Source organism: Tympanuchus pallidicinctus, unplaced genomic scaffold, assembly GCF_026119805.1.
Source record: "Tympanuchus pallidicinctus isolate F22 unplaced genomic scaffold, pur_lepc_1.0 scaffold5, whole genome shotgun sequence".
Classification (NCBI taxonomy): domain Eukaryota; kingdom Metazoa; phylum Chordata; class Aves; order Galliformes; family Phasianidae; genus Tympanuchus; species Tympanuchus pallidicinctus.
This window is the reverse complement of record NW_026294769.1, coordinates 42,931,759-42,942,777: the sequence shown is the minus strand read 5'-3', so window position 1 is coordinate 42,942,777 and position 11,019 is coordinate 42,931,759. Positions and strand designations below refer to the sequence as shown.

Sequence of the window (11,019 nt, the reverse complement as noted above, 5' to 3'; positions counted from 1 at the left end):
AAACTGATCGTTTTAAGAAGATTCCCCTCTTTTCTCTATGTTTGGTTGGCTCCCATTTTTAAGAGAGCAAATTTACCTGCTTTTCTAGAAATAACATGAATTTGATCCCTCCCTTTAAAAAATAAAAGAAAAAAGAAACAGCCAACAGTAACAAAATAGTGATTTCTTTGTTTTGCTTGTGAATATCATTTTAACTTCTTAAAACTGAAGAAGCTGCTTATCATCTTTAGAATGCAGGATTCCCTCTGAGCCCTTATGCCTGCGGTTGAGCAATAAAAGGTTGGAGTGAGTGGTATTTTCAGAATTATTTTGTTTAACGGGGATTACTGTTAAGAAACGAAAGAGTGCACTTTCAGGAGGGAATGCTATTTAAAATGTATAAATAAGAATTAATAGTGTATATATTTAGCAAACAAATCTTTTTAAACCGTAGGTGCTTTACGTGTTGACTTAAAAAGAAACTAGCATAGAAACGATACCATCTTCACAGCACTGGCTGTTATCCAGCTTACTTTGGTTTTGTTTTATTTGTGATTGCTGTACTAATTATATTTGATTTTTTTATTTGTAATGTAACAATAGTGTATTATAACAGTATATAGTGTATTATATTACACTTCACTGTACAGTATTTGGAATTTTCTTTGATTGCTATATTAAAACTGTAAGTTAAAACATTTGCTTTGGCTTTATAAGATGCAACTTTTATCTAGCCTTTCTCACAATAGCCTGTTTAATTAACACTGATTTGGCTACAAAATGAGTGAGTTGTAATTACTTTTATCTTCCTCATTCTATGTATAAATTGTTTTCTACTTGCATTCATGAGTACTGGTACAGAGGCTGAAAAACTGGCACAGACTGGTAAGGTAAGCTTTAGTTACATTTCTGATTAAAAGAGGATTTCTGAAAGAATGACTAGAGAAAAGCTTTTTGGATTTCACACTTGCTCTAAATATTTCATTAAACACGTAGGACCTTTGAATTCAAGAGTCTTAAAAGTGGATTTTTATATATTTGAGAGTAAAATCTGAACCTTTTCACAGCTGTCACCAATAAGGTGTAGAAAAATGCTGTACAAATGCTGCCATACTCCTATGGTTTGAAAATGGTTTGTTTAAAATACATCTCAAACCAAAATTTAAAGACATGCATTTAGTATATCAGTGTGGATAGTAAAATTTGGAAGAAGCAGGCCTTTCAAAATTTGGCAGTACTTAAGAATAACACATTGACAGCTACTTAAATTATCTCTGTGCTTTTTCATTTCATCTCTTTTTCATCTCTTATGCTATTTAATTTCAAAAGTTGGCTGTAATTTTATCTTTTGAGCCTACAAAGAAGTCTGATAATCCATCTGTGAAACTTGTGCTGCTTCTTCCTTTATTTACTGAAAGACCTAAATTCAAAATGCGATAGCATTGAGATGTTCTTTAAAGCGATGGATTTAAATGTACTATGCTAATTATGATTGTGTGTTGTATCATGAAAAATTGGTAATTATCCTTTAAAAGATTTGTATTTTAAAGGCTTAAATGCCTACTGCAAAACTAGACAGTTATTCATCTTTTTTTAATGCAGAATTTATAATCTAAACTCAAACCGTATTGTATGAAGCAATCAAGAATGTTTTAAATGTTTTCGTTTTTCTTTTATTAATTTTGTTTATCAGTATATGTCTTTGTTAGATTACAGCTATTCATTTTTTTCTCCTCCTCCTTCAGCGTCCTATATTTATACAGCAAATCTAATATAAAAATCTAGCTGCAAAACTTGATCTGATTGCCAGAACAAGACCCTCACAACTGATTTTTTTCCATAGGATCAGGATGAGAGTTAATCTTGGACGTTCATCAGCAGGTGTAGAGTGTCATGGGAGGTGTTCTGGGTACCATGAAGAGTCATTTCAAACATATTTTGACTGAAAAAGTTGCCTTGTGATGTAGAGTCTTTTTTTTTAAGGCTGGAATATATTTTGGCTTCTACTGACTTGTGATGTTTTGAATATTTAATTGTTAATGATAGGTGAAGAAAAGTAATAACACTTGAATCCATAACAGACGTGGTGACATCATGGAAACCTGGCAGTCAGAGCTGGTATTTGAATTAAACAGATAGCTCAGAAAGTAATGCCTCCTAGAATCATAGAATGTCCAGAAGTGGGAGGGACCTATAAGGATCATCGAGTCCAACTCCTGGCTCCACACAGGACGACTCAAAAATCAGACCATGTATCTGAGAGCATTGGCCAACTGCTTCTTGAACTCTGGCAGCTTGGGGCTGTGACCGCTGCCCTGAAGAGCCTGTTGCAGTGCATGACCACCTTCTGAAGAACCTTTTCCTGCTACTCAACCTGAACCTTCCTTACTGAAGTTTCAGGTTCTTCCCTCAGGTCTTGACACTGCCACAGGGAGCATAACTCAGCACTGCCCCTCTGCTCTCCGTGAGGAGCTGCAGCCACCATGAGGCCTCCATTCAGTCTCCTTTAATCTGGGCTGAACAAACCAAGGGATTTCAGCTGCACCTTGTACATCTTCCCCTCTAGACCCTTCACCACTTTCATAACTCTCCTTTGGACGCTCTCCAGTAGTTTTGTATTCTCTTCGTGCTGTGGTGCCCACCTGCAGACAGTACTTGAGGTGAGGCCACACCAATACAATGCAGAGGGGGACAATCCCTTTCCTCAACTGGTTATCAGTGCCATATTTGATGCACTCTGGATATGATTGGCCTTCTTGGCTGCTTGGATAAACTCACGTACAACTTGCTGTCTACCAAGACCCCTAAATCCCTTTGAGTGGACTGCTCTCCGGCACTGCATCCCCAGTCTGTATGCATAGGCAGGGTTGCCCCTTCTTGGTCTTGTTAAACTTCATGTGGTTGCTGATGGCCCAGCTCTCTAACTTGTCTAGGTCTCTGTATGGCCTCTCCACCCTTGGTGGAGTCAGCAGCTCCTCCTAATTTAGTATCATCAACAAACTTGCCCAAAACATCTTCTAGTCCTACATCAATGTCATTTAAGAAAAAATTAAAGAGAACTGGCCCTAAAGTGGAGCTCTGAGGAACCCCACTAGTGACTGGCTGCCAGCCTGATGTAACCCTGTTTACTAAAATCCTTTGGGCCTGACCTGTCAGCCAATTGCTATTTATTAATTTCCATGGAGACTACAACAGCTACAAAGATTACAGTAACGCTATTTGATAGAACAAATGTTCAGCTACAAAATGCTATTTTTCAATGCAGTCAGCTATGCATTTTTGCATGGTTTTGATGTATGAGAGCCTGCATGCTGTGCTAGTAAAATTCTGCACCAGAGGAGGTGATCTGCTGTTGCTACTGCTGAAATGCATCACCCACCTTCTTACTGCACTCGTGTTCACTTTCCAGTCTCCATGAACATTCAGCGAGCACCAGTGAATGTCAGTGGGTGCCACTGTTTCTGCATGGAGGAATTCCACCACACAAACCTGTGCTCCATACGCACTTCCACGTCAGGCGCCATTTTGTCAGACTGCCCCTCTGCTGCCATCTGTCACACAGCAGCAAAATGGAATGGAATGGTGGTGGGAAGGCTCAGCCTCTGCTGCCATACCGCCAACAGCCACCTCTGATGTCGTGGGCAAACATAATAAAATAGGAAATGTTATTTTCATGGCAGCCCTTAAACTGAGGATGCTGGGTGATTCTGAATGTTTATTTAAATTTTCAAAGACATTAGGCTTCAATGTGAGCATCACTTCTGTTGCAGTAACTGACAGAGGCTTCACAAGAGACCATTATTCTCTGTTCTGTTACTTTAAGGCATTAATTTGATGATTATGGCATAGCTGCACAAATTGTATTTGGTCTTTATCCACCTCTGTTTTTCTTTAAGACTACCTAATTTTGTTTTCTTCTGGAAATATTTTTAGTGGATTGTCTTGCTGGTAGCTAATCTAATTTCACTTCTAAAGCAGTCCTGCAGATTCTGTTGTAGGTCTGTGCAGGCTGGAAAATTGCATACATCAAAAAAAAAAAAAAAAAGAAAAAAGAAAAAAAGAAAAAAGGGAAAGAAAGAAAGAAAGAAAGATGGTAGGTACAAGGAAACAGACAGAAATTAGAAGAGGATTTGGGAGGTAATGTTGTGGCTTTTAACAACCAATTGTATGCATGGCTTGGCTGTGTGAAAGGCATGAAGCCACCTCCTATAACCCTTTGAGCTGAGGTTCAAGCAGCTTTCAGAATAAGATCTGATTTTATATGCTCTTCTGTCAACCCAGTATACAAGATCTTATTTCAAATGAAGCTTCTTCTGGATACTTACATTCTTATATAGAGAGATAATTTGTCCTTTTACCATGTTGCCTCCTAATCCTGAACTTCCTTTTTTTTCTCCTATGCATTTGTGCAGACTGAGAATTTTTCTGAGTTCTAGTGTCATGCTTGTTTATTTTTCAACATTCATTTGAATACCCTAAATACTGAACCATTTTTGTCAGAGATTTTCCAGTTCTTACTGTCTTCAGTTAGTACCACTGCTTTTAGAGACACAGTGATAATCATCCAATTTCACACAAACCGTCAGAAATTAAAATCTTGTTTGGCTTGAAGATCTGTGCATATGGGACAAGAAGGAATGAAGGGATGTTCCTGAGGGAGCAGAGGGCTTGTGAGTGCATTTTTGGAGAAGGAAGATACTATCTGAAGATCTGTCAGTGGTTCTAAAAATCACTAGTAGTTCTGTGGGCAGCGGTGTTCCCTGTCGTTTCATCTGCAGAGTGATTAGCTTTGAATCCAAATCCGGTGATTTCCTTGATGTCCACCTTTCTGTTCTCCTAGGAGCTGAAGCTGCCAAATAAACCATTTTCTACCTAGTGGAAGGTAAGGGTTGAGGCCTAGCCAGCTGTTGCCACACCATAATGGTTTGTGGCAATGAGAGAGAAGCCAAAGACAGAAAAGAGGACAAAGGCATAACTTAAAACTATGGTGTATGAAAAGGAGCTATTTCATAACTATTCACATGCTCAAATCTGCTAAAGCAGTGCTCAGTACATCTCCGAGTCCTACGCCTGAACAGTGTGCTTACAGGAATACTAACTACTGTTCCCCCAACCTCTATGTCTTTCTTAAAACAAGACTTCCCTAGAGAAATGCTGAGAATAGTAGTTATTGTTGCAGGAGAGATGAGGAAAATAATAGTAAAGAATACCTTCTTCTTTCAAAAGAAAAAAATTCAAGGCATGGTACAATGGAGAAAGCTAAACACTAATACTTAGCTCTTTGCTACCTCTGGTCTTGGTCCTTGATCTAAGGATGAATTAACTTCTGAATTCATAGGGATGACTTTCTAAGGCATAATACAAAAACAGCATGGGAAAATCTGTACTGCTAATACCTGATTAACAAGTGACTTCCAAGGGACTCTTCAATCTTCAAAGTTGCATGCATGTCAAAGAATAATTTTTTTTTCCTAAACAAACTGACCATAACCAGTAAAATTGTCCCTCCCTGATTACCAACATAAACAAGTGGCAATGGAGAGATTAGTGAGGTCTGTCAATTAAGACTGATGTTGTAATCTGATCTTGAAGCACTGTGATTTTTTTTTACAGGGAATGTTTGATGGCAAGATCACATGTAATGTATGAGTGTAAAATTGGGAGTGCTTTTTTCCCTATTTGACTGATACAAGGTTGTTCCACTTTTAACCACTACAAACTAATGTTTGCCTGTATAGTGTAAGTCTGGATGTGGCTCTGGACAGCCTGGTCTAGTGGTTGGTGACCCTGCCCATGGCAGGGAGATTGAAACTAGATGATCTTTTAGGTCTTTTTCAACCCAGGCCATTCTATGATTCTATATGATTCTATGCTCTGCGCAAGAGACAAGCATGAGGTCAGCATGACCTCAGTTTTTTTTTATCAAGCTAGTGATAGCTTGATAAAAGGATTGCCAGAAGCAAGGCTACAGAGCAGCTCATGAGATATGAAATGTAACATCATCTCTGAGAACTACAGTTATTCTATGTTAAATAACTTCTTTTCTGAGCAGATTCTTGTGTAGGTCTCTGGCAGGGCTATACCGCTGACTTGCTACTAATCTGAACTTGAAAACTGTTGTTTTGTGAGAGGGTGATTGGTTTTGTTTGATTGTTTTCTTTAATCCCAAGCTTGACCCAATGCACACTTCACAATTGTTAGAGCACTCATACAGCCTCCTTGACAAACTGATGTATGTTGTTTGGGAAATGTGCAAGAGACTGGTTTTTTTTGTATGCTCTGAAATGATCCATAACTGTCACAGTATAAATTCTAAGCACATCCAGATATACCCAATTATCTTGATATTTTTGTGTTACAGTAGCCTTTAATTCTTACATTTCCACTCTCCTTTCACTGGAGTAAGTGATATAAACCTGTCAATATAGTAAAGCAAAATTCACAAAATCACAAAGTACATTGATTCTTCTATGTTGTGATTAACAGAACACAGGCTAATTGGCAGGCAGAAGCATTAGCACTTTTTCTCCTCTCTGAAAGAGAATATAAATAGATTGAGTCAAAAGCACTCAAAACTTCATTCTTGCGAGTAGTGGTTGGTTGTTCCTTACGACTTGTCACTTCAAGAAAATGTAAGGAACAGTCAAGAGAAAATTTCGACAAAAACAGGTTGTTTTCAGCAGCCACAAAGAGAATATTGCCCTTCAGAATCTCTGATACTGATATTTGGTAAATATCTTCTGTTCTTCACCAGGAATTTCTCTACCCATGGGCAACAAGCTCAGCCCCCGCAAGGCCAGTGCAGTCAAGATTATCTTTGTTTCTGAATGAGTAGTGCTGTGAGACCAAACCCAGACAAAATGCAGCTGAGCTCAAATCCTGATGGATGCCTGTGCTTTTGATTTTGTGTTTTTGCCACTGAAGATCTCTAAAGATTATAGACTACTGAGATTATAAGGCATTGAAGTCTACTAAAGGAAAACAGTTTGGCAAAAAGCTGTAAGCTCATTTATAGTGCCCTTCATCTTGATGTTAGCAATCATGTTTCTTTTGCTTTATAGGCCTAAATTCACTGGGATTGGGAGCAGCTGTTTGTGAGATAGGAAACTTTAAGGAGGAAATAAGCCTTTGTTTTCACAACTCAAAAAACTGATTCCTGGATTTAACTGTAAAAGTTATGCTGGATTCCAAGGTTGAAGCTCTCACAGCAAAAAATCAGCTGTGTGTCTTTCTGACTGTCTGTGCAGAGATTCATCTTCCTAAAGACTTCAGGTTCCTCTGTGGTACAGCTTCTGAACAGCCTACAGATAGATCATGCACTGATTATTTTTAACTTCCTGATAGTGATATTAAGCTCTGTGTCTTCTGAGATATAGAGTCCTTGTATTGCTTATCTATCCAGATAAATGTTTAACTGCCTGCCTGAATTCACAATGAGATTTCGTGGAGGGTAGCAGCAAATAATCGCAAACTTCTGCACATTACTTCAGAGTCTTTCCATCATTTCAGCTCTGTGAACCTTTGAAACAGAATAGTGACTGGTATTCTTTTTTATTCATTAAAGGCTTTCCCAGGAAATAGATGACACTGCCACAGAACTGGTGCAGTAACAAATGAACTCAGTAATATACATGAGCTTAATATATTGCCTAATAATCTGGTAACTTTTTACCACTGCAGGTTGGTGAAATTCTTTTGAAGCATCAGCATTGCACAGAAAGCAACCTGTTACCCTGCAGGAATGCTATTGATCAGAGGCATAATTAATGCATAATATATATGTAGGAAGTATATATAATATTTTTCTGCACTTCAGCAGAAAGTTTAGCAAAAAGGCATGAATAACAGGGCAAATTACAGGATTGTTGCTGAATCTTTCTGAGTATCTTGGCAAATCATCTGGGTAAGAGTATGTATGTGTGTCCTATCTTTGGAATTGGGATGCCCACTGCTGCTAGCACTTCAGGAGCACTGCAAAACCAGCCAACAAACAAACAAGAAAAAACAAGCAGAATCCAAATACCAACAGGTGGTTCTGGTGATGTTTGGAGTTGGTTTGTCAGGAGATCCCACTAAGGCAGTGGCAAAGTGGCACTGGAAGTAGATATACTCACGAGCCATGAGCATGCAGTGATGGTTATACTTTGGTTCATACTGCAAACCTGAACTTGCAACAGTGTCTTAGCATTTGGTCTTGTTTGTCAGGTCTAGGTTGGAATAGACCCTTCCTTTGAGACAATGAAGGCAAGCAAAGATGTAAAGCAGTTCTTGCAGAATGGGACTCAGACACTGCAGACTGGGAGGTGTCCTGCCAGGAGTCTACTGAGGCTGTGCCTGATGGCTTATGCACACTGACAGCCCAGAGAATGCATTAAAATGGTGGCATGTGGGAGAGATGCTCTTCATCATATTACAGAGACAGAGTACCAGTCTGTATCTCTGTATCTCCTTTCTTATACATGCATCTCCATTCTTTTTTTTTTTTTTTTTTCTCATGAATGAGTACAAGAAACTGCAAAATATTGGACCCTGTCAGACAATAATACAAATAAGATTAAAAAATGTATATTATGTGAGACACTTATTTGCTTACTGATGTACTCCAAGAAGAGTGTCTACTGTATGTCAAAACATATGGTGTTTATGTATACATATACACATTTAACAGGACTGTCAGCACTTACTAATTCAGTAGTTTGACTCAGCTCATGCTTTCATTAGGATCTATTTCCTACCAATTAAGAACATATGTGTTAGTATGGGAACATACAAGAAGGTACTTACTTAAATAACAATATTTTTATTTCAGGTTCCTTTGACTTTAACATACATGAATTCTAAACAGTTGACATTTCATACTGCATGATGCTGATGACACAAATCCTGTTCCAGGCAAGTTGAACTTTGTTCCTTTTTTTTTTTTTTTTTTTTTTTAATTACAGCTTTTGTCACAGCTTTGATGTGAGTAAGCCTGCTGTTGTCATCCCTGGATAGTAAAAGCAAACCCCAGTGAATGTGGGTTGTACAAAAAACACCGAGAGAAAGCAGCAAGCAAAGACCATCTGCAAAATAAAAGATCAGAAAAAAAACAAACAAACAAACTACGAATGCACTGATATGAGTTCATCCTGGTGAGAGTACGTTTGTAATGTACGTTAGTTTCTCGTTTGCTTTTGCCATTCCTCCAGAGGTGTATTATGGGATGTGCCAAGGGCTGAGATTCTGGTGTGCGTGTGCAGGGGGCGCTGGAAGCCAAGGTTTCTCACGAGCCCTATTTCAGAGCCGCCTCCCCGCCCGAAAGGAGGGACGTGAAGATGTACGTCTGCAAACACATATGTGGGGATAGATGTAAGTCTAAATTCCACACCTATAAGGCGTTATTATGGAAATAAATGGAATCTTAAGACTTTTGTGTAGGGGAATATCTGAAAAATGGACTACAACGCATCTTGGGAAGATTTTCCTCTCTTGAGCTGTGTAATAATTTTCAATAGATGAACCTGCTTCTGAAGTTGAGACGAAGTGGTATGAAATAAGAAACCATGTGCTATTCTGATGATTTGTTTTGACCACTAAGCAAAAAGCACACTAAAATTAATAAAGGAAAAATATTGATGATTTGGCCCCACAATAAACATTCAGGAACCGAGCAAACACCATTGACAAGTATCTTCAAATGCCAATTCCTGGAATGCCTCACTCATTGTTGCAGGATTGCTCCATGGTTTGTCGGCCCAGTCACTCCCAACCCATAGCCTTAATGCTGATGATGACGCTCATTTCTCCTAAAGGCTGTGCAGAGTTCATGTTTCTGTAAATGCAGCCACAAGAGGATGCGGTGAGATGTTTGGGGTGCTTCCTTTTTTAATATGTAAGTGGGTAGTGGTTAGAGCAGCCACCCAACAAGTGGGATGGCTGGGCATGATGGAACCCGCATTTCTCAGTTCTCTCTTCTCAAGTGCATGTGGAACCGCAGGGCATCAGTGTTTCAGAGAAGGAAAAAAACACGGGAGGGCACTTTATTAATTTTAGTGTCCTTGTACTTGGTATGGAGACTGTGCTCCTCGCGGGGCTGCCAAGGGCTGCTCCTGTATCCCTACCTTGATCCATCACCGGACAGCAGCAGAGGCGATGCCTTGGAAATGGGAACCTCACTGCTTCCTCTCTAGGAACAGACACTGCTGCTTGCATTTTTACTTGCTCTTGGGGGGAAAAAAAAAAAAAAAGAAAAAAAAGAAAAAAAAAAGAAAAAAAAAAACTATTATACACTTGGTTTGCCCTACACAACTTTAGAAAGAGGACGAAGGGTGTTTCTGGCCCATCTCATGCATACCCACTCCTGCAGGAGGCGCCCAAGGCCCTGTGCAGCAGATGGATATTCAAGAACCAGAGGTTTTGTAGGTCTCAACGACCTCCTCTTGCCAGGCCTGTGAGGTGCAGATGCCTCCAGGAGCAGTCAGCCCTGGGGTGTTGTAACAGCGTGCTCTGGGATGCAGGAGTTTGTTCTGAGTGATTCTCTCCAAGCAAGCAGTGCCTGCTGTGCAAGTGTGTCCCTGCCTGTAGCAACACCTCACACCTGGGGAATGCTGTGGGGTCAGGATCTCTCCCTTTAGAATTTTCACAGGTTTGGGGCATGTGTGCCAGGAGAGAGCGCGGGTTGGCAAAGTGCACAAGCTTGGTGTGTAAGTATGTGAGGTATTGCATGGCTTTTCACTTTTTCGGGTGGCAACTGCTTCTCATTGTGATGCATGAAAAGCACTATTTATTATTATTAATATTAATAATAATAAAGTGCTCTCCAAAAGCAGTGTGCCTATAACCGACCCCACAGTCTCTCTCCTTGCAAAGAATAGAGATTGCAGGCCGCGTTCCGCCGAGCCCGCCAAGCTGTGAGGGGCGGAACGGCAACGACTGCCAGTTCCCTTCGATAGCTCAGCTGGTAGAGCGGAGGACTGTAGAGGCGCCGCCCGCGGGAATCCTTAGGTCGCTGGTTCGATTCCGGCTCGAAGGAGGCTTGATTTTGCCCCGCAAGGCCGCAAC

The 11,019-nt window shown here is 39.9% G+C and overlaps 1 non-coding gene across 1 annotated transcript; it reads left to right on the top strand.

The window, feature by feature from the left end:
* Window positions 1–10,900: 10,900 nt before the first annotated feature.
* Window positions 10,901–10,990, top strand: TRNAY-GUA (transfer RNA tyrosine (anticodon GUA)). Its single transcript is given in 2 exon segments — window positions 10,901–10,937; window positions 10,955–10,990. It is a non-coding gene; the product is annotated as a tRNA-Tyr (tRNA).
* Window positions 10,991–11,019: the final 29 nt, after the last annotated feature.